This window comes from Crinia signifera, chromosome 7 (genome assembly GCF_055691185.1).
Source record: "Crinia signifera chromosome 7, ASM5569118v1, whole genome shotgun sequence".
NCBI lineage: Eukaryota > Metazoa > Chordata > Amphibia > Anura > Myobatrachidae > Crinia > Crinia signifera.
In genome coordinates this window covers 104814921-104838066 of record NC_139223.1, presented here as the reverse complement: position 1 = coordinate 104838066, position 23146 = coordinate 104814921, and the positions used below count along the sequence as shown (strand labels likewise).

Sequence of the window (23146 nt, the reverse complement as noted above, 5' to 3'; positions counted from 1 at the left end):
CCTCTTTAGTAGTTTAATTTAAGATCCCCTGCTAATATCATGTCCTGTAGGTCTTTTTACATTGCCAACACATGATTTTTTTCAGTAAGCAAAAACAGTTACGAAACTTTTTTATTAGCTTACCTGGTGATAGAAGTAGAAGAGGGCAAAAAAGTGCTGGTATCTCACCTACAGCCATACCACATTGGAAATGCCCAATCTCGTCTGATCTTGGAAGCTAAGCAGTGTTGGGCCTGGTTAGTACTTGGGTGGGAGACCACATGGGAACACCAGGTGCTGTAGGTTTTTTCACATTACTGGCAAATTGTTTTTATTCTCTAGCTATTTAAATTGGAAACTTTTTCTTTTTATTGCCTGTAGAGACATTTGTAAGAGGTCAAACAGACACAATAGCCATCACCTAAAGACTTACCACACTGTTTAGGCCCAATTCCAACTGCTTTTGGCAGCTAAACAGTGTTGAGCCTCTTTAGTAGTTTAATTTAAGATCCCCTGCTAATATCATGTCCTGTAGGTCTTTTTACATTACCAACACATGATTTTTTTCAGTAAGCAAAAACAGTTAGGAAGCTTTTTTATTAGCTTACCTGGTGATAGAAGAGAAGATGGCAAAAAAGAGCATGTATCTCAACTACAGCCATACCACATTGGATAGGCCCAATCTCATCTGATCTTGGAAGCTAAGCAGTGTTGGGCCTGGTTAGTACTTGGGTGGGAGACCACATGGGAACACCTGGTGCTGTAGGTTTTTTTCACATTACTTGCAAATTGTTTTTATTCTCTAGCTATTTAAATTGGAAACTTTTTCTTTTTATTGCCAGTACAGACATTTGGAAGAGGTCAAACAGACACAATAGCCATCACCTAAAGACTAACCACACTGTTTAGGCCCAATTCCAACTGCTTTTGGCAGCTAAACAGTGTATGAGCCTCTTTAGTAGTTTCATTTTAGATCCCCTGCTAATATCATGTCCTGTAGGTCTTTTTACATTACCAAAACATGATTTTTTTCATTAAGCCAAAACAGTTAGGAAACTTTTTTATTAGCTTACCTGGTGATAGAAGTAGAAGAGGGCAAAAAAGTGCATGTATCTCACCTACAGCCATACCACATTGGATAGGCCCAATCTCGTCTGATCTTGGAAGCTAAGCAGTGTTGGGCCTGGTTAGTACTTGGGTGGGAGACCACATGGGAACACCAGGTGCTGTAGGTTTTTTTCACATTACTGGCAAATTGTTTTTATTCTCTATCAATTTAAATTGGAAACTTTTTCTTTTTATTGCCAGCACAGACATTTAGAAGAGGTCAAACATACACAATAGCCATCACCTAAAGACTTACCACACTGTTTAGGCCCAATTCCAACTGCTTTTGGCAGCTAAACAGTGTTGAGCCTCTTTAGTAGTTTAATTTAAGATCCCCTGCTAATATCATGTCCTGTAGGTCTTTTTACATTGCCAACACATGATTTTTTTCAGTAAGCAAAAACAGTTACGAAACTTTTTTATTAGCTTACCTGGTGATAGAAGTAGAAGAGGGCAAAAAAGTGCTGGTATCTCACCTACAGCCATACCACATTGGATATGCCCAATCTCGTCTGATCTTGGAAGCTAAGCAGTGTTGGGCCTGGTTAGTACTTGGGTGGGAGACCACATGGGAACACCAGGTGCTGTAGGTTTTTTCACATTACTGGCAAATTGTTTTTATTCTCTAGCTATTTAAATTGGAAACTTTTTCTTTTTATTGCCTGTAGAGACATTTGTAAGAGGTCAAACAGACACAATAGCCATCACCTAAAGACTTACCACACTGTTTAGGCCCAATTCCAACTGCTTTTGGCAGCTAAACAGTGTTGAGCCTCTTTAGTAGTTTAATTTAAGATCCCCTGCTAATATCATGTCCTGTAGGTCTTTTTACATTACCAACACATGATTTTTTTCAGTAAGCAAAAACAGTTAGGAAGCTTTTTTATTAGCTTACCTGGTGATAGAAGAGAAGAGGGCAAAAAAGAGCATGTATCTCAACTACAGCCATACCACATTGGATAGGCCCAATCTCATCTGATCTTGGAAGCTAAGCAGTGTTGGGCCTGGTTATTACTTGGGTGGGAGACCACATGGGAACACCTGGTGCTGTAGGTTTTTTCACATTACTGGTAAATTGTTTTTATTCTCTAGCTATTTAAATTGGAAACTTTTTATTGCCAGTACAGACATTTGGAAGAGGTCAAACAGACACAATAGCCATCACCTAAAGACTTACCACACTGTTTAGGCCCAATTCCAACTGCTTTTGGCAGCTAAACAGTGTATGAGCCGCTTTAGTAGTTTCATTTAAGATCCCCTGCTAATATCATGTCCTGTAGGTCTTTTTACATTACCAAAACATGATTTTTTTCATTAAGCCAAAACAGTTAGGAAACTTTTTTATTAGCTTACCTGGTGATAGAAGTAGAAGAGGGCAAAAAAGTGCATGTATCTCACCTACAGCCATACCACATTGGATAGGCCCAATCTCGTCTGATCTTGGAAGCTAAGCAGTGTTGGGCCTGGTTAGTACTTGGGTGGGAGACCACATGGGAACACCAGTTGCTGTAGGTTTTTTCACATTACTGGCAAATTGTTTTTATTCTCTATCTATTTAAATTGGAAACTTTTTCTTTTTATTGCCAGCACAGACATTTAGAAGAGGTCAAACATACACAATAGCCATCACCTAAAGACTTACCACACTGTTTAGGCCCAATTCCAACTGCTTTTGGCAGCTAAACAGTGTTGAGCCTCTTTAGTAGTTTAATTTAAGATCCCCTGCTAATATCATGTCCTGTAGGTCTTTTTACATTGCCAACACATGATTTTTTTCAGTAAGCAAAAACAGTTACGAAACTTTTTTATTAGCTTACCTGGTGATAGAAGTAGAAGAGGGCAAAAAAGGGCCTGTATCTCACCTACAGCCATACCACATTGGATATGCCCAATCTCATCTGATCTTGGAAGCTAAGCAGTGTTGGGCCTGGTTAGTACTTGGGTGGGAGACCACATGGGAACACCAGGTGCTGTAGGTTTTTTCACATTACTGGCAAATTGTTTTTATTCTCTAGCTATTTAAATTGGAAACTTTTTCTTTTTATTGCCTGTAGAGACATTTGTAAGAGGTCAAACAGACACAATAGCCATCACCTAAAGACTTACCACACTGTTTAGGCCCAATTCCAACTGCTTTTGGCAGCTAAACAGTGTTGAGCCTCTTTAGTAGTTTAATTTAAGATCCCCTGCTAATATCATGTCCTGTAGGTCTTTTTACATTACCAACACATGATTTTTTTCAGTAAGCAAAAACAGTTAGGAAGCTTTTTTATTAGCTTACCTGGTGATAGAAGAGAAGAGGGCAAAAAAGAGTATGTATCTCACCTACAGCCATACCACATTGGATAGGCCCAATCTCGTCTGATCTTGGAAGCTAAGCAGTGATGGGCCTGGTTAGTACTTGGGTGGGAGACCACATGGGAACACCTGGTGCTGTAGGTTTTTTCACATTACTGGCAAATTGTTTTTATTCTCTAGCTATTTAAATTGGAAACTTTTTCTTTTTATTGCCTGTAGAGACATTTGTAAGAGGTCAAACAGACACAATAGCCATCACCTAAAGACTTACCACACTGTTTAGGCCCAATTCCAACTGCTTTTGGCAGCTAAACAGTGTTGAGCCTCTTTAGTAGTTTAATTTAAGATCCCCTGCTAATATCATGTGCTGTAGGTCTTTTTACATTACCAACACATGATTTTTTTCAGTAAGCAAAAACAGTTAGGAAGCTTTTTTATTAGCTTACCTGGTGATAGAAGAGAAGAGGGCAAAAAAGAGCATGTATCTCAACTACAGCCATACCACATTGGATAGGCCCAATCTCATCTGATCTTGGAAGCTAAGCAGTGTTGGGCCTGGTTAGTACTTGGGTGGGAGACCACATGGGAACACCTGGTGCTGTAGGTTTTTTCACATTACTGGTAAATTGTTTTTATTCTCTAGCTATTTAAATTGGAAACTTTTTATTGCCAGTACAGACATTTGGAAGAGGTCAAACAGACACAATAGCCATCACCTAAAGACTTACCACACTGTTTAGGCCCAATTCCAACTGCTTTTGGCAGCTAAACAGTGTATGAGCCGCTTTAGTAGTTTCATTTAAGATCCCCTGCTAATATCATGTCCTGTAGGTCTTTTTACATTACCAAAACATGATTTTTTTCATTAAGCCAAAACAGTTAGGAAACTTTTTTATTAGCTTACCTGGTGATAGAAGTAGAAGAGGGCAAAAAAGTGCATGTATCTCACCTACAGCCATACCACATTGGATAGGCCCAATCTCGTCTGATCTTGGAAGCTAAGCAGTGTTGGGCCTGGTTAGTACTTGGGTGGGAGACCACATGGGAACACCAGTTGCTGTAGGTTTTTTCACATTACTGGCAAATTGTTTTTATTCTCTATCTATTTAAATTGGAAACTTTTTCTTTTTATTGCCAGCACAGACATTTAGAAGAGGTCAAACATACACAATAGCCATCACCTAAAGACTTACCACACTGTTTAGGCCCAATTCCAACTGCTTTTGGCAGCTAAACAGTGTTGAGCCTCTTTAGTAGTTTAATTTAAGATCCCCTGCTAATATCATGTCCTGTAGGTCTTTTTACATTGCCAACACATGATTTTTTTCAGTAAGCAAAAACAGTTACGAAACTTTTTTATTAGCTTACCTGGTGATAGAAGTAGAAGAGGGCAAAAAAGGGCCTGTATCTCACCTACAGCCATACCACATTGGATATGCCCAATCTCATCTGATCTTGGAAGCTAAGCAGTGTTGGGCCTGGTTAGTACTTGGGTGGGAGACCACATGGGAACACCAGGTGCTGTAGGTTTTTTCACATTACTGGCAAATTGTTTTTATTCTCTAGCTATTTAAATTGGAAACTTTTTCTTTTTATTGCCTGTAGAGACATTTGTAAGAGGTCAAACAGACACAATAGCCATCACCTAAAGACTTACCACACTGTTTAGGCCCAATTCCAACTGCTTTTGGCAGCTAAACAGTGTTGAGCCTCTTTAGTAGTTTAATTTAAGATCCCCTGCTAATATCATGTCCTGTAGGTCTTTTTACATTACCAACACATGATTTTTTTCAGTAAGCAAAAACAGTTAGGAAGCTTTTTTATTAGCTTACCTGGTGATAGAAGAGAAGAGGGCAAAAAAGAGAATGTATCTCACCTACAGCCATACCACATTGGATAGGCCCAATCTCGTCTGATCTTGGAAGCTAAGCAGTGATGGGCCTGGTTAGTACTTGGGTGGGAGACCACATGGGAACACCTGGTGCTGTAGGTTTTTTCACATTACTGGCAAATTGTTTTTATTCTCTAGCTATTTAAATTGGAAACTTTTTCTTTTTATTGCCAGTACAGACATTTGGAAGAGGTCAAACAGACACAATAGCCATCACCTAAAGACTTACCACACTGTTTAGGCCCAATTCCAACTGCTTTTGGCAGCTAAACAGTGTATGAGCCTCTTTAGTAGTTTCATTTAAGATCCCCTGCTAATATCATGTCCTGTAGGTCTTTTTACATTACCAAAACATGATTTTTTTCATTAAGCCAAAACAGTTAGGAAACTTTTTTATTAGCTTACCTGGTGATAGAAGTAGAAGAGGGCAAAAAAGTGCATGTATCTCACCTACAGCCATACCACATTGGATAGGCCCAATCTCGTCTGATCTTGGAAGCTAAGCAGTGTTGGGCCTGGTTAGTACTTGGGTGGGAGACCACATGGGAACACCAGTTGCTGTAGGTTTTTTCACATTACTGGCAAATTGTTTTTATTCTCTATCTATTTAAATTGGAAACTTTTTCTTTTTATTGCCAGCACAGACATTTAGAAGAGGTCAAACATACACAATAGCCATCACCTAAAGACTTACCACACTGTTTAGGCCCAATTCCAACTGCTTTTGGCAGCTAAACAGTGTTGAGCCTCTTTAGTAGTTTAATTTAAGATCCCCTGCTAATATCATGTCCTGTAGGTCTTTTTACATTGCCAACACATGATTTTTTTCAGTAAGCAAAAACAGTTACGAAACTTTTTTATTAGCTTACCTGGTGATAGAAGTAGAAGAGGGCAAAAAAGGGCCTGTATCTCACCTACAGCCATACCACATTGGATATGCCCAATCTCATCTGATCTTGGAAGCTAAGCAGTGTTGGGCCTGGTTAGTACTTGGGTGGGAGACCACATGGGAACACCAGGTGCTGTAGGTTTTTTCACATTACTGGCAAATTGTTTTTATTCTCTAGCTATTTAAATTGGAAACTTTTTCTTTTTATTGCCTGTAGAGACATTTGTAAGAGGTCAAACAGACACAATAGCCATCACCTAAAGACTTACCACACTGTTTAGGCCCAATTCCAACTGCTTTTGGCAGCTAAACAGTGTTGAGCCTCTTTAGTAGTTTAATTTAAGATCCCCTGCTAATATCATGTCCTGTAGGTCTTTTTACATTACCAACACATGATTTTTTTCAGTAAGCAAAAACAGTTAGGAAGCTTTTTTATTAGCTTACCTGGTGATAGAAGAGAAGAGGGCAAAAAAGAGCATGTATCTCACCTACAGCCATACCACATTGGATAGGCCCAATCTCGTCTGATCTTGGAAGCTAAGCAGTGATGGGCCTGGTTAGTACTTGGGTGGGAGACCACATGGGAACACCTGGTGCTGTAGGTTTTTTCACATTACTGGCAAATTGTTTTTATTCTCTAGCTATTTAAATTGGAAACTTTTTCTTTTTATTGCCAGTACAGACATTTGGAAGAGGTCAAACAGAGGTTCAGGGTCACCGGACAGGACCATGATTTTCTGGCTTAGTATAATTAACCTTATACCCTAATAAGGATGCAAAGTCGTCTATCAATCAGATTCGATGCAAGTATAAGTATATCTTCGGCATATAGTTCCAGTTTTGCCTCCATCTACCCAACCATTATCCCTTTGTATACTGTTGATGTTCTCAGGGCTATGGCTAGGGGCTCTAACTCAAGAGCAAATAATAGTGGTGACAGAGAGCACCCCTGTCTTGTCCCTCTCTGGATGTAGAAGGGCTGTGAAAGAAAGCCATTTTCCGGTACTTGTGTCATTGGTTTTGTATATAGATGTTTAATCCAATTGTTAAACCTATCCGGTAGCCCAAACCTTTCCATTGCCTCAAACAAGTGTTCCCAGCTCACCATATCGAACGCTTTTTCAGTGTCTAATGATATGACTACATTGGGTTTATCCGTTGGATGGTGTTTATTCCAATCCATGACCGTGCTCCCTTTTCTAATGATAACCACTGATTGATTACCCCATATAAATCCTGACTGATCTGGGTGAATAATTGAAGCCATGACTAATTTTAGTCTATTGGATAATATTTTTGTCATTATTTTATAATCAGAGTTTAGGAGAGATATTGGTCTATATGAATTTGGTTGTTCTAAGTCTCTACACAATTTTGGCAATATCTTTAAAGTAGCTGAGTTAAAGTACAATGGTAATGGCGTGTCTAACATGATCTTATTATAGATTTTAACTAACAAGCGACTCATTTTCTGTGCCAAGATTTTATAAAATTCATTGGATAATCCATCAGGTCCTGGAGATTTTCCAATTTTTAAGGAAGTGATGGTTTTTAACACCTCTTCTACTGTTATTGGGAGGGACAAAGACTCCGCTTGTACCTGGGAGATCTGAGGAGTTTTTATTTTAGACCAAAATTCATCCTGTTTTTTAATATTTATAGATGGAGCTGAATACATTTGGGAGTAAAAGTCTCTAAATACTTGAGTTATCCCAGAGGCCTGTCTAATAAGCTCCTTATAGCTCCTTATAGATGTAATAAGCATTCTTATAGATTGAATAGTAGACGGTTGAAAGTGGCCCTTAAATAAATTTGATAACAATTTTCCTGGTTTATTTCCATATCTATGTACTGCCGCATCTCTGAAAAAAGAGTTTTTGGCCTCCAATGAGAAGAGAATGTTATCAACAATGTGTTTTTTTTCTCTAAATACTCATTCTTATTTTGGGGAGAAGGAAATTGATTGAATATTTGAAATGTTTCTGTCAGGGCATCTTGCGCCTCCAGATACAGTATACAAATCCTAATGTTTTTTCCCTAAGTTTACAGTAGGAAATAATACAGATGTAGTGCCGCTCATCCAGCACCGGGGCTTGCCGGACCACCCCCACTGACGAGCAGCACTACATCGGACTGAGACGTGCGTCCCAGTTTCCCATCGATGGGGGGACAGGAACCCTGCCCGTATCCACTTCAGGGAGATGGGCAGGGTTATGGAGGGGGAGCAGAGAGGTGGGGGAACGTGGCGGGGACCAGCGGCGAGGCGGCAGGGACCCAGGGGGAGCCCCATTGTAATGGGATGCACATGCGTCTCGTGCACACGCGTCCCCTTCTGGCGGCTGGTGGGATGACAGCAGCTACATCTGTATTTCCCCTAATCACGGGTTTAAATGCTTGCCACAATAACATGGGATTGCTTCCTTCCAATGCTCCATTTCCTAGTAAATAATCTAACCATGTATCCTCTACCATGTTACGGAATGGTGGCAGATTGGTAAAATGTGAAGGGAATCGCCACTGGCGTATTAGGCCCTTATCCATAGTAACAGCTATCTCCATCCAGCTAAGTGCATGATCAGATATACATACTGGTACGATATTAGAATCTATTACTCTAGAAAACAAACTTGTTGAAGCCAATATACAATCAATTCCGGACATCATTCCATGTGCTGCCGATAGGCACGTATACTCCCTTTTCATAGGGAAATAAGCTCTTCATACCTCCACTAATTGTAGCTGTTGTATTAATTCTATAAATAACGAGTTTGTTTTCTGAGTCCCCTTTGCGATAGGGATATTCCTATCTAGCATGTTAGAGGCTACTAAATTCAAATCCCCCTACAATCATCTCTGCTGTAGAAAATGCATGGAGTTTATTAATCAGGGGCATGAAAAATTCCCTTGCTTTAGAGTTTGGAGCATACTTGTTGCACGGGACATATTTACTCCCCTTAATGGTTGCTTCCATTATTTCATATCTTTCATGATCATCCTCTTCTACCTTATGCACCTTTATATCTAAGATTGTCTTAGCTAATATTAGACACCTCTGGCCTTAGAATTGAAAGTTGCCGATGCCAATACTTTCCATTGTTATGTATTCAACTCAATCAGAAGGGATGAGATGAGTCTCCTGTATTAGTATCAAGTCTACCTTCATTTTATTTAAATATTCCAACATTTTTTTCCTTTTAGCTGGAGTATTGACACCTCCTACATTTATTGTTCTAAGTTTTAGACTAGACATATTGGGGGAAATTTACTAAGATAAATACTCCCCCCCAAAAAATCGTATTTTCATAGTAAAATATGAATTTTTTTAGGCGTATTCATATTTTTTGGCATTTACTATGCCAAAAATATGCATATTCGTATTCATATTTATGGCATATTTTGTATTTGTATTTACAAATACGAATGTATACACCACAGAATACGAATAGGAATTCAAAAGGTAATTATTGGCAATTAGCAGGATACGCCCACTAATTGCTGGCCAAATACACCTGGAAATACACTTAATTTTCCAGGCGTATTTGGCGTCAGCCTGCACGGATAAGTCAGGTTCTCCCCCCATGGCCGTAACCAGCACCAGGCTGAAAGAGCCGGGTCTGTGCATCACACAGCAGCCCAACAGATCCAGTGGTGTAGCTACCCATTTTGGTACCCTGTACCAGGTGACTGCCCCACCACCATAGTCAAAACAGGGAGAGTGTGCGCCGAAGTCGTGCCATATAAAAGTACTAATAACACCGTAATGCCCATAACACATTATACCACTCACAGTAATGCCCATTATGTATTATGCCATACATCATGATGCCCCTTACACAATAGGCAGCACATTGTAATGCCCATTACACATTATACCACGCACCGTAATGCCCCTTACACCATAATGCCCATATGATATTACGACACATATTATGCTCCACCCTATTCCCCGAGTACTCCTGCATATGCCTAAATCATGCCCACAGTTACCAACAGTAGTAGCGCTGCATACTGGATATATATATATATATATCTATATATATATATATATATATATATAGATATATATATATATATATCCGGCAGTGGATGTCACTCAAAAAAACAAAGCAACACAAGCGTCTTAAGCCAACTTTTCAGGGCCCTTTTATCAAGACCTGAGATCAAAGTACAAAACACACATATATATATATATATATATATATATATATATATATATATATATATATATATATATACAGTGTCCAAAACTTACAGTTTAGTACACCCATCACCTAGCCTCACCTCCGTTCGGGGTCCGGTGACGTCATCAGGATGCGACTGCAGAGACGACCCGGAACCTCCCTGGGGCACGGCTCCACCGAGGCTGCTGGTTACCATGGAGCCGAATGCTGTGTTCTCTGGACACAGTACGTGCTGCCCGGCAGGGGAATCAATGTGTTGAAAGCTTCTGACTTGCAGCGTTGACTGGTGGACACCCATTAGGAGTAATATCATCTCAATAACCAGTGAACCACTGTGAATAAATGTGTACATAACATAAAAATCGAAAAGAACATGCAGCAACAGAGAACACTGAAATAAAATAAAACACGGAGGGAGGAGAGCAAAACATGGGAGTGATGCAATGCATGTGGCTATTGCCAAGGGCAACCTAAGCAAAGTTACAATGCATAAAAAGCATGGATCCTGTCCGTATCATAAGGGTGATGCTAAAGGCAAGGTTGACAACAACAAGAACGCCCCTACTGCCGTCAGAGCAAAAGCAACATGTTCAAACGCAACAATCAGTTATATAATGCTAAATGTGTACCAGCCATAAAAAATTAGCTGATGCTCTGGGAAAACCCAAAGAGTATGATAATGATGTTCAGTCATGATGACCGATAGTCGGTCAGTCATATGCACAGATGATGGAAACCAATTATAGAAATGCGGTGTACGAAAGCATTTCTTTCAGTCCCTTGGAATTCAAGGTTTGTAAAGTGTGGATCCAGTATGATTCTCTCTGCAGTAAAGTTCTACCTCTGTTGCTTCCTCTATTACTGGCATGCACATGATCAATCATCTTCATTTTTATATTGGTGATGCTGTGGTGGGCATCTCTCCAATGGCGGGCTGCCGGTTGGTCGGCCGCTTTCCCTTCCAGGGCAGCTTTGATGTGGGACCTATGCATTACCAGTCTCTCTTTGATTTGTCGTGTGCTCTTGCCGATATAGAGCATACCACACGGGCATTTGATTTGATAAACCACAAAGTGGCTTGAGCAGATCAAGGGAAACTTAAGGTCCATACACACTAGACGACTATGCTCAGCGTGTATGGACAGCGATGATGTCAATGGGAAAAGTGCTCAGTGCATACACACTGAACGGCTTTCCCCTGCCCGGCGCCGACGGAGGGGGGAGGATGGCGTTGCATAGCGCAGAGCTATGCAAAGCCATCCTCAATGCAGGTTTTGTCCTTTGTCCCAACACATCATGCCAACCAATTTCAGGACAAAGTTGATCTATTCAAATTTGACCGTCTCCTTAAACTCTGTGAACATTTTGGAGATTCCTTAAGGACATAGGATTCACAGAGACCAGCAGTCCGTAAAAAATCAACTTTTACCCCAAGCTCTGGGAATAAAAACATCAAGTGCTTCACTGAGTTCATGGATCGGGCGATTTATAACAGCACTCAATACTCTCAAGCAACGCCGAATAGTTTAACCATGTCACAACGTTAAGCACTCGAAACATTGGGGATTACAAGGATATAGTGATCCATCCATCCGACAAGGGTGGCGGTATAGTGGTGCAAGATTTCCACACTTACATTGCTGAGATTGACCGACAATTAGCAGATTACCAAATATATACCAAATTTGATAGTGACCCTATTTCAGTTTACAAAAGGGAACTGGATGAGATTTTGAATAAGGCAGTAATGGAACAATGGATAACCGACACAGTAAGGCAGATGTTACATGCCGCCGTCCGGGATCCCCAGCACCCGGACGGACGGCGGATGCAGTGCAGAGGGAGGCGGCTAGGGACGTTGCCGGGCAACGTCCCCGAACTTCCGCCCGGCGGCCGGGAATGCGTGCGCCTGATGTCATATAAGCGGCGCGATTTTCAAATAAATAGCCGGCGTCTGCTGGGCACAGACGCCGGTTATAGCTTATAGCTTATGTACCCGGTCCCCTGCGGCATTGCTCAGCGTGTGTTCTGTCCTGGAATCTTCCGTGCATTCTGTACTGGTTCCTCTGCCTCCAGATCAAGTGTCTCTGCCTTGGCCGTCATGTCTCTGTTCCTGCAACGGATCCACATTCTCCATCTTTCTTGTGGGTTACGTAAGTGCTCCAGTGGAGCCTGGTCATTCTTTCCTTGTGCTCAGTAGCCCTCCGAGGCTTTGCCTCTCCGTGGGCCTTCTGTTCCCCTTGTCTTGTTATTTATTTTCAGTTCCCTTCAGATCTCCCCTCAGCCTGCCTCCATTAGTTCCATCCTAAGGCGTGCGCACATTGAGTGTTAGGGGTGCACAGGCACCCCCTAATGCTGTGCCCCCACCCCCACACTTATTGCTGCTAATAATACCAGCAATACCTTTTACCAAAGACTTTTGCTTTTTAGACCTGTATTCCATTAAAATAAGCGCCCATCAATCAATTATGTGTGTTTTGCATTATTAATTGTATTACACCATTGTCATATCACTAAATACCTGTGTCATCCAGATATGATTTTGACTTTATTTGCACATACTGTTACACAGAGTAATTAGAAGATTAAAACTGAAATAGGCAGGAGATTTTGTTGTGGCTGAGAGACGTTTTATATTGTAGTGATTGCACGCCTGATTAGCGGTGTTAGACAGACCCAATGGCGGTGTTAGACATGCCCAATAGGTGGTGCTAGACACACCGCTTAGACAGTGCACCCCCTAATAAAATGTGCTGCGCACGCCTATGGTTCCATCTAGGCAGGGATTACCTCTTCCATCCCGGTCCCTGCTTTGGGGAGTCACAGTGTATGTTTTGTCTCTGTGTGGAGATTCCCCTCCGTCTTTGGTGTCTGCGACTAGGTCGCAATCCCGTCTTTGGCCTGGTGCCGGCAGTCAGGGGTCATTTCCCAGCTAGGCCCAGTAGTTAGACGGTCCTCTTGAGCTACCCCTTGTTGATCGCTCACCCCTTGTCTATACCTAAGACCTAGCTGCATCGGGGTTGGAGCGGGCATAACTCGCTCCTTCGGACGCGGCAGCCACAGGTGAAGCCTAGCTCTGCAGGGGTTTGCCATCTGCTGGGGGACTCAATAGAGTTAGAGTAGGATTCGCTGTGGCCGTCCTAATTGGTGGTCCCGGCTACGGGCTCACACCTGAACTCCAGACTCGAGTATCCAGCAGTATCTCCCTGCGCCCAGGCGGGTATCGTAACAGCAGACATGTCCAAAGTCCGGCCCGCAAACCAATTGCGGCCCGCAATGTCACTTTAAGTGGCCTGCAGCCTCCAGCCAGAAGCAGGCAGTATTAGATGCGGGACACACTGCGTGGGACTGTAGAGTTGGGGCCTTCAGTGAGTGTGCATTACCATGTGTGTGTGTTCAGCAGTGAGCGGGTGTCGGCAGCCATGGTTCGGCATCTTCTTGTAAGTGTGTGTCCAACCCCAGCCCGGGCTCCACTTCATCCTCGGTCGCAATCTCCTCCCCTGCTACGATCACACTGACAACAGTATGGCAGGAGGGAGGAGGAGGGAGGGGGGAGGCAGCAGCATGCAGAGCAGACTCAGCAGCAATGGAGGGAGTGGGGAGCTTAGGCTTCTGTCTCCTCTCCTTGTGGTGCCTGCTTGGCCCCTCCATCCTCTGGCTTACACAAGGGGCCATACAGAGAAGGAGGGTCAGGCAGGCGAAAATACACTGAATGCAGCGGCTTAACTATAGCACCGCAGACCCCGCCAACCACTAAAGAAAAGGCACTGATGTGCTCAATTGATGTGTCTAGCCTGTACACCAGTATCCCGCAGGCAGCGGGTGTCCAGACGACGCGCCGATTTTTGTCGGACAATTTGCAATACAAAGGCCCGGATGTAAAGTTTTTTGTACAATTGCTTGAATTGACTCTGTCAACTATTTTTTATTTAATGGAAACATGTATGTGCAACGCTCAGGGTGCGCAATGGGGTCTTGCGTAGCCACGAGCTTTGCTAACATCTACATGTTTGAAATTGAGCAAGACTTCTTTTTCACTGATGATCAGATCGCGTCACAGATAGCAGGACTACCCGCTATATAGACAATGTTTTTCTCCTATGGACAGGGCCACAAGCAGCCTTTGAAGATTGATTGTCACCAATGTCCAATTAAGCTGACTTATGAATGCAGCTTCAAAACAGTCCACTATTTGGATGTTACAATCATACAGACAGAAGATGGAGAGTTAGCAAGCACGATGTTCTATAAACAGTAGTAGTGGTGCATAAATGTAACGCCCACACCAGTTTCCGACAGAAGTACAGTAGCACTGCCTATACATATGCCCACATCAGTTGCCGACAGTAGTAGCGCTGCATATACATAATGCCAGCACCAGTTGCCGACAGTAGTAGAGTTGCCTATACATGTGCCCACACTAGTTGCCGACAGTACAGACAGAAGATGGAGAGTTAGCAAGCACGATGTTCTATAAACAGTAGTAGTGGTGCATAAACGTAATGCCCACACCAGTTGCCGACAGAAGTAGCACTGCCTATACGTATGCCCACACCAGTTGCCGACAGCAGTAGCGCTGCCTATACATATGCCCACACTAGTTGCCGACAGTAGTATCGCTGACTGTAAATATGCCCACACCAGTTGTCGACACTCGTAGCGCTGCCTGTACATATGCCCACACCAGTTGTTGACAGTAATAGTGCTTCTTGTACATATGCTCACATCAGTTGCAGTATACTCACATGTTACTCACCTAGTTCAGGCTGGTGGCAGCTCATTCTCTTCTGTTTCTTTTTCCACCAGTCAGTCTTGACTCTTGCTCTCTTATAGCCCCACCCCCTTTGAATATGTAGCTCTGCCCACTCTGGCCTTTAGCCCGCCCCTTTTTGGTCCTTGCCGCAGCTCCCCTCTGAAGTCTGACCACCACCAGGGTGTTTAGGAGCCGGGTGTTTAGGGAACGTGCTGTTGGCACTGCTGCTGAGGACAGCAGCATGTCAGACTCAGTCAGTGCGCCTGGACCCAGTGCCCACGCAGCCCACGCTCCCCCAAGCAGCAGCGGTGGCTGCCTTACACTATCTAGGCCACTGGACACACATTAAAAATAAAACTTTATTACATCCAAAGCCCACACATACTGATACTTACCTTTCTTGAGCCCGTAGGTAGCCCTGGGTCCGGTGATCCTGGTGATCCTGGGGGGGGGGTCTGCTGATCCTGGAGCCTGGGGCTGGTTTTAGAAAACCGGGGAACCCCTATTTGTCCGGTTTCCTGATTTTTTATTACCAGCCCCGGTTCTTTCAGCCTGGTGCTGGTTACGGCCGTGGGGGGGACCCCACGCCATTTTTTCTATTTTTTTACACAGATCCGTGCAGGCTTCTGCCAAATACGACAGGAAAATAAAGTGTATTTTCCTGGCGTATTTGCCTGCAATTCGCGGCCGTTTTACGCTAATTAGCGGCCGCATTTTTAATACGCCCGCTTAGTAAATTAGGAATCACCATTCTTTTCAATGGTGATTCCTGTCATATTCTATCAATGGTGTATTCATTCGTATTTGTACAAATACGAATGTCCCATCAATACTAGTAAAGTAAAGTATACTAGTAATTGCCAAAAATACAAATACGCCCCCAAAAAAATCGTATTTTACTATGAAAATACGATTTTTTTTTTAAAACAAATTCATCTTTATAAATTTCCCCCACAGTCTTATATGGCTGTATCACTGGACTTGGACTTATACAGCTGTCCCACTGGACTAATACAGCTGTACTGGACTTAAGGGCAGTACCATTGGAGTTATACAGCTCTCCCACTTGACTTATATGGTTGTCCCAGTGGACTGTCCCAGTACTATTGAAATTATATAGCTGTCCCACTGGACTTACACTATATGGCAGTACTGGACTTAACGGCAGTACCACTGGACTTATACGGCTGTAACACTGGACTAAACAGCAGTACTAGACTTATACGGCTGTCCCACTGGACTTATACGGCTGTCCCACTGGACTTAACAGCAATTCTGGACTTAACGGCAGTACTTGATTCATAAGGCTGTCCCAGTGGACTCATAAGGCTGTCCCACTGAACTTAATGGCAGTACTGGACTTAACGGCAGTACCACTGGACTTATACAGCAGTAACACTGGACTTAATGGCAGTACTGGACTTACAAAGCTGTCCCACTGGACTTATAAGGCTGTCCCAGTGGACTTAACGGCAGTAACACTGGACTTAATGGCAGTACTGGACTTACAAAGCTGTCCCACTGGACTTATAAGGCTGTCCCAGTGGACTTAACGGCAGTAACACTGGACTTAACGGCAGTACTGGACTTAACAGCAGTACCATTCGACTTATATTGCTGTCCCACGGGACTTAACAGCAGTACCACTGGACTTAACGGCAGTACCACTGGGCTTATACGCTGTCTCAATGGACTTAACGGCAGTACGGGACTTAAAGGCAGTAATACTGGGCTTAACGGCAGGACTGGACCTAATGGCAGTACTGGACTTAAAGGCAGTACTGGACATAATGGCAGTACTGAACTTAATGGCAGTTACACTGGACCTAATGGAAGTACTGGACTTAACAGCAGTACCACTGGACTTATACAGCTGTCCCATTGGACTAATACAGCTGTCCCACTGGATTTAATGGTAGTACTGGAATTAATGGCAGTAACAATAAACTTAACAGCAGTACTGGACTTATACGGCTGTCCCACTGGACTTAACGGCAGTAAAACTGGTCTTAGCGGCAGTAACACTGGACTTAACAGTAACACAGCACCACTGCATGGACTATAGCTGCATAGGACACCAGCACAGGATCACAGGACTGGACTGCACTGGACAACACAGGAGGACACCACCATTGTGACTAGGTCACCCACCCTACACCACCCACGCCAGCTTCTGAAAGGCCACACAGCACACCCTCCCTCAATGCTCTGCAATGCTGGAGTGAAGATAGCAGCGGGAGTGGGGGACTTATATTGACTTTGGATCTCGCGAGAATCCAAAGTGAGATGATGACATTTTGACTGTGTTTGCACTCAGGAGGGCTGGTGGGAATCCCCGAATGGCACTCAGATCTGGGCTCAGATCCCTGCCATTCGGGGGAATCTGGATCTGGCCAATCCGGAAATGCTCATCTCTAATGCAATGTATATATATAAAAAAAAAAAAAAAAAACTGGTTTTGCTGGTAACAATTTTTAATGAACTTTCAATAATGTCAAACTGCAAACCAGACAAAATGGATCTGGATTCTTCGAGCAAGAATGAACCAATGAGTGTCACCTCATCATAAAAACAAAGCCATAAAATAAGCCACTCCTAGAACTTTTGATGAACAGTGCTATGCAAAATACTGAAGTTCTCAGCATCTGTGAGAAAAAACATAATTTGTAAAGATCAGGCTCACCCAGGAGAGTGACCTGTGTGTGGAAGTTTAATATTGGGTCTGTGATGAAGTAGCACTTGGGCCACAATACAAGGGTGATGTTGTTTGAGGTGGAAAACTTTTTGGTGGGTATGATGTGTGAGCAGTTTATTGGGTAGGGGGAGGGTTTGGATTGTACAGCATATGAAAATTTCTTGCCTCAATTCGACACTCTGCCCCCATATTATCACATCGTATACAATCTGCTTGAAATGGAGGCGCTGGCCTGGTGCCATTGCCACCAATTCCTTAGCTACATGTGTCCTAAAAAACGTAAATTAATTTGGTGGCTTTTACAGAACCTCCTCTGCACTTTTCAAAAACTGTTCTGCACAGTTTGGTCCTGAACTGGAAGAAGTCCTAGACTTGACAGTGGTGAGGGCCCTCTTAGGATGTGACAAAGTGTGCTTTCCACCACAACTTTCTGCTTCTCTTCTGTATGTTGCGTGATGAGCTGGTCAGTGTCTGCATCCAAAACAGTGACCTTAAATATAACACAAAAAACAAGTGTTAAATAAAACACTACATACAGCAAAAAAGCACAAAAAAAGGCATGGAATCAACATATCAAAGTTGTCAGCGCCCACTTACAATAGCACACATTCTATACTTCTTGTACAACATGTCATTGTTTAAACAAAACAAATATGAATAAGCCAATGTAATGTACAGTACTTACCACCTCACCAATCTCACTTTCATCCTCTGGCAATGGCCCTGGTGAGACTGGCATCAACGAGCACCGCAAGTGACTGGGGTTCTTGAGCCCAAAAGACTGCACCCTGCCGCACCATACAGATGAAAGGAGGGGGACGTCATCAAACAGACTCCTGCCAAGCCGCATATGCTGAAGCCGCGCACCGGCAATTGCCACCTAGCTGCCTCCTTGAAGTAGCTGCCGAACAGACTCCTGGTACATTTAGAAAGGGCAAGACAGCAATTGGTTACAAACATTCCGGGACTCTAATACCACTTTCACATCGCCGACACGTTTTAAAAACCGGTATTTAAAACGGTAATTAAAACGGGTCAGAGCCTTAACATTGCCGCAGATTACCGTTTTAAATACCGGTTTATACCCCTTTCACATCGCACTTTTAAAACGGTAAATTGCCGGGTTTTTTTTCCCTTTTTAAAACGTTTAAGCCTGCACTGTGAATGCATAGCATTGTACACATTCACATTGCACAAAAAACGGCAAGGAACCGTGTAGGACTCTGCTTTTTACACGGTTCGAAATGCCAGTTAACTTTAAACGGTAAATCGGCTGTGGTGCATTCACAGTGCAGGCTTAAACGTTTTAAAAAGGGAAAAAAACGGCAATTTACCGTTTTAAAAGTGCGATGTGAAAGGGGTATAAAAGGATTGTAAACATTCATCACCAGTTTTTGTTTGTTTATGTATTTTATTTTATTATTTAATTGTTTATTCTTTCACTTATTCTTTCAAACCTTCCCCCAGAAGGAAACCTGCACTGTTGGTGTGCCTTTAGGACCGTGGTTGGGAATGCCTGCTGTAGGTTCTTGTCCTTGAGGTTCTAGTTCATGTTATACCTGGTCCCAATCTTTGTTTCAATTTTAAATTTGTTGATTACTCCAGCTTCAAAGCTCACTGTCTAAAGGTGCGTACACACGTACAGATTTTCTGTCTGATCTATCTGGTGGGAACAAAAACCTGGAAATGTATGGGAGCATACGACAATCCAAAATTTCCACCCAAATGCTGGAAAACAGAAAAAAAAATATGCTTTGATAAATTTGTTATATCAGAATTATTTAATCAATTTTTCTGACTGATCACTGTTTTCAAGTGTTTGGGATAAATTTTTTGATTGTCAGTTGCTCCCATACATTTCCAGGTTTTTGTTCCCACATATAGATCAGACAGAAAATCTGTACGGAAAATCTGTTAAGTCCCAGTTCCAACTTCCAGGCATCTGCAGACTTTTAAGTCCTGGGGTGACATTTAATAGAACTTGCGATTTCTGGTAAAAAAAAAAAACGAAAAAAAATAATGGCGTGAGGTCCCCCCTCCTGAGCATAACCAGCCCCGGGCTCAAAGAGCCGGTCCTGGTTTCATAAAATCACGGGGCAAAACAAATAGGGTTCCCCTTGATTTTATAAAACCAGCACCAGGCTCAAGGGCCGGTCCTGGTTCCCAAAATATGGGGGACAAAATGACTAGGGGTCCCCCGTATTTCAAGAACCAGCACCGGGCCCAACCAGCCAGCAGGGTAATGCCACAGTACAAGTCCCCCCGGACAAAGCATTCATCCCCCTGACCGGTCAGCAGGGGCAGGGGTCCTGGGGAGTGGGGACCCCCCCAAAGAAGGGTTCCCCCCCTCCAGAACTTACCTGCCCATGCTGAAGCCCAGGGCCGTCCTTGATTCTCCTGGGCGGTGGGCATCGAGCTGGTAAATGGTGTAAAAAAATATATGAAAAACTATTATCTTATACCGTGGAACTATGAGTCCCAGCAAGCCTCCCCCGCATGCTGGGACTTGGAGAACCACAAGTCACAGCATGCGGGGCATTAAAGGGCCCGCTGGCACTTGTATTTCCACAGTAAAAGAAATAGTTAAATAAACACACTGACACCCATTTAAAATAAAACTTTAATACATACAAAGCCCACACATACTGATACTTACCTACCTTGAGCCCGTCGGTAGGTCCCTGGGTCCGGTGGCTTGGTTCTGGGGCTAGTCCGGTGCTCCAGGGCTGAAGAGTCCGGGGTCCTGGATCCGAAAAAATCCATGGGGGACCTGTGGAAGGAAATCCTACTCACCCAGGTCTTCTGGTGAACATCCCGACATCTTCTCCATCTTCTCCATCTCCGCTGGCTCTGCCGCCGGTACACGATTGGAATGAGAGGCGCAGAGATGTTTCATCTTCCACGCCTCTCATACAAATGATCAGGCGTGGAAGGAGCCGCGTGGGTGGGGTGTGAGTTTTCAGGGGGACCCAGGGATACTCACCTTCCAGACAGGCTGCCGACTCTGGATGTGACAATGGAGTCGAGCAGAAGTACCCCTGCCAGGGCTTTTCGCCCAGCGGCTGGAGCCTCCATTGCCTCCCAGAGTTCCGCCACTGTCTTGAACCTTACATTTATATTCTGCTGTAATAGCATCCTATGCATTTATATTCTGCTGTAATAGATTCAAGATTGGCTTACTCACTTTCAAGGCCCAAGGTACGTGCAGCAGATTCTGATTCCCTGCTGTCCTACTCGATTACTACGATCCGTTGAAGAAGGACTACTAACAGTACCCAGAATTTCCCTGAATTCATTTGGGGGTCGAGCTTTCAACTTTGTTGCTCCAACACTATGGAACTCTCTTCCTTGCACAGTGCGAGATGCCCCCACTGTAGAATCCTTTAAAAATAGACTAAAAACATACCTATTTACTCAAGCATTTTACTGATATCTACTGTTAAGCTTGTTTTGTATTTTGAGCTGTAAAGACAATGGTAAAGCACTTTGAGTCCTATTGGGAGAAAAGTGCTATATAATTATCATTATTATTATTATTATTATTATTATTATTACATCCTATGCAACAAACAGGGTCTGTTTATCCAGTTTTGAAATCTTGTCCTACTGTATTCTTGAAACTTACATTTATATTCTGCTGTAATTGTTAGAAAGCAGCGCCCTGCGTCTGTCTCCATACACTGGTTAGTGTGCAGCCTACAGACTGCCTTGTCCCCTGCAGCCACTGTAGCTAGACGTCACCCTGAGTGACAGCTCACATAGCGAATAGCAGGGCAGAGACCCCTGACCCTGCTGGCAGCACTTCCTTTCTTGTAGGGAAGTGATAGCGTGATAGTGTGCCTCAGCGCGTGTGTGACATCCTCCATGCCTGTTTGCAGCTCCACGTGCATCGGAGCGCGTAAGAGCAAGCCCCGCTGTACTCCCGTTACAAGCGTGTCCTTTATACAGGGAGATTCATCATCTATTGGCAGCAGCGTCGCTGGGAGAGATACCGCAGTGTAAACCAGTCAATTGCCATTAACCCTGCACAAGCTGAACGCTACAGATAAGTAACACCCGAAACTGTGATTCCTGCATCAGTTGTATTACACCTGAAGTTAACTACTGAAGTACTGTTGTATTCTGCAAGCTTATCACTTGAATAAATCTCAAGCTGGTTACATCTTCTAAAGTGTGTCGTCTAACAACCACACAGCACGTATATATAGACACTCTGCCAATAGGTTATGGGCCCAGCACGTCACGTGCACGAAGATTAACCCCCTAAGGACCAAGTGCTAACGCAGTACATAAAAGAACACAAAGAAATATTTCTGAATTGACATTTGTGGAAGAGTTAACGAGAATGCACAGTACAGGGCATAGCATGAACTTTCCAAAACTCAAAGGCTCAGAGAATTACACTACATGGAAGTTCGCTATGGAAATGCAGCTTAAAAGGGAGAAGCTATGGAAAGTCACAATAGCCCCAGGAGATAGTCCAAACCCAGAAGAGGTAGACAAGGCCATTGGTACAATAGGCCTGGCTGTGGAGCAGCATGTTTACTCTACGATCTGTGGGAAAGAGTCCGCTAAGGACATGTGGACAACTCTACAAGGTGCTTATGAGAATAAAGGCCTAATGAGGAGGATAAGTCTGAGACGCACACTGTATGGAACAAAGTTGAATGCATGCAAGGACATAAACGATTACATTGATAAAATAATATCAATAGCTCAGCAATTGGCATGTGTAGGAGCAAAAGTGGATGAGGAAGAAGTGGCGATGGTAATGCTGCAGAATTTGACAGAAGAATTTGACTTCCTAGTTGTCGCACTAGAGTCGAATGAAACCAAGCTTACAACAGAAGTTGTGAGGGCCAAGCTACTACAGTTCCAAGAGAGAATCCACAAGGATGCCATAGCTGAGGGTTCTGCCTTAGTAGCAAAGGGTGCAAAACCCAAGAAATGCACATTCAAATGTTATGTGTGCCACAAAGTAGGGCACAAGGCTTCAGAATGCAGGATGAAGAACACTAGTGGTACGCACAAGCGGCTTGACAAGAAGAACGAGTCGGCACTGAATGTAGCAGACATTGCTGGTACATGGACTCGGGAGCCTCTAGACACTTCAGCTGCAACAAGGAGTGGTTCAATTCTTTAACACAGTGTACACCCACAACAGTTACCGGGATTGGTGAAAAGGTCCTTACTGCATCAAGTGTTGGGACAATCACAGTGAGACTAAGAATTGAGGGACAGACAGTAGTCACAGATATCCAAGACGTCCTGTATGTACCAGAATTGGGAAGTAACCTCATCGCCATCAGCGTACTCGAGGCAAAAGGCTACAGAGTCCAGTTTGCAAAGGGCA

The 23146-nt window shown here is 43.3% G+C and overlaps 15 non-coding genes across 15 annotated transcripts; all 15 read left to right on the top strand.

Annotated features, from left to right (window-relative positions):
• The first annotated feature begins 166 nt into the window (after positions 1 to 166).
• LOC146021615 (5S ribosomal RNA) lies at positions 167 to 285 on the top strand. The gene has a single exon (XR_014451094.1). It is a non-coding gene; the product is annotated as a 5S ribosomal RNA (ribosomal RNA).
• Positions 286 to 629: 344 nt separating this feature from the next.
• LOC146023030 (5S ribosomal RNA) lies at positions 630 to 748 on the top strand. The gene has a single exon (XR_014452462.1). It is a non-coding gene; the product is annotated as a 5S ribosomal RNA (ribosomal RNA).
• A 347-nt stretch (positions 749 to 1095) lies between these two features.
• Positions 1096 to 1214, top strand: LOC146021747 (5S ribosomal RNA). The gene has a single exon (XR_014451224.1). It is a non-coding gene; the product is annotated as a 5S ribosomal RNA (ribosomal RNA).
• Positions 1215 to 1560: 346 nt separating this feature from the next.
• Positions 1561 to 1679, top strand: LOC146022371 (5S ribosomal RNA). The gene has a single exon (XR_014451830.1). It is a non-coding gene; the product is annotated as a 5S ribosomal RNA (ribosomal RNA).
• Positions 1680 to 2023: 344 nt separating this feature from the next.
• On the top strand, positions 2024 to 2142 carry LOC146024300 (5S ribosomal RNA). Its single transcript, XR_014453685.1, has one exon. It is a non-coding gene; the product is annotated as a 5S ribosomal RNA (ribosomal RNA).
• Positions 2143 to 2482: 340 nt separating this feature from the next.
• Positions 2483 to 2601, top strand: LOC146024125 (5S ribosomal RNA). The gene has a single exon (XR_014453517.1). It is a non-coding gene; the product is annotated as a 5S ribosomal RNA (ribosomal RNA).
• Positions 2602 to 2946: 345 nt separating this feature from the next.
• Positions 2947 to 3065, top strand: LOC146021523 (5S ribosomal RNA). Its single transcript, XR_014451005.1, has one exon. It is a non-coding gene; the product is annotated as a 5S ribosomal RNA (ribosomal RNA).
• Positions 3066 to 3409: 344 nt separating this feature from the next.
• On the top strand, positions 3410 to 3528 carry LOC146022952 (5S ribosomal RNA). The gene has a single exon (XR_014452386.1). It is a non-coding gene; the product is annotated as a 5S ribosomal RNA (ribosomal RNA).
• Positions 3529 to 3872: 344 nt separating this feature from the next.
• Positions 3873 to 3991, top strand: LOC146023029 (5S ribosomal RNA). Its single transcript, XR_014452461.1, has one exon. It is a non-coding gene; the product is annotated as a 5S ribosomal RNA (ribosomal RNA).
• Positions 3992 to 4331: 340 nt separating this feature from the next.
• Positions 4332 to 4450, top strand: LOC146024124 (5S ribosomal RNA). Its single transcript, XR_014453516.1, has one exon. It is a non-coding gene; the product is annotated as a 5S ribosomal RNA (ribosomal RNA).
• A 345-nt stretch (positions 4451 to 4795) lies between these two features.
• Positions 4796 to 4914, top strand: LOC146021511 (5S ribosomal RNA). Its single transcript, XR_014450994.1, has one exon. It is a non-coding gene; the product is annotated as a 5S ribosomal RNA (ribosomal RNA).
• A 344-nt stretch (positions 4915 to 5258) lies between these two features.
• Positions 5259 to 5377, top strand: LOC146022951 (5S ribosomal RNA). The gene has a single exon (XR_014452385.1). It is a non-coding gene; the product is annotated as a 5S ribosomal RNA (ribosomal RNA).
• Positions 5378 to 5723: 346 nt separating this feature from the next.
• On the top strand, positions 5724 to 5842 carry LOC146024123 (5S ribosomal RNA). The gene has a single exon (XR_014453515.1). It is a non-coding gene; the product is annotated as a 5S ribosomal RNA (ribosomal RNA).
• A 345-nt stretch (positions 5843 to 6187) lies between these two features.
• Positions 6188 to 6306, top strand: LOC146021500 (5S ribosomal RNA). Its single transcript, XR_014450983.1, has one exon. It is a non-coding gene; the product is annotated as a 5S ribosomal RNA (ribosomal RNA).
• Positions 6307 to 6650: 344 nt separating this feature from the next.
• LOC146022950 (5S ribosomal RNA) lies at positions 6651 to 6769 on the top strand. Its single transcript, XR_014452384.1, has one exon. It is a non-coding gene; the product is annotated as a 5S ribosomal RNA (ribosomal RNA).
• Positions 6770 to 23146: the final 16377 nt, after the last annotated feature.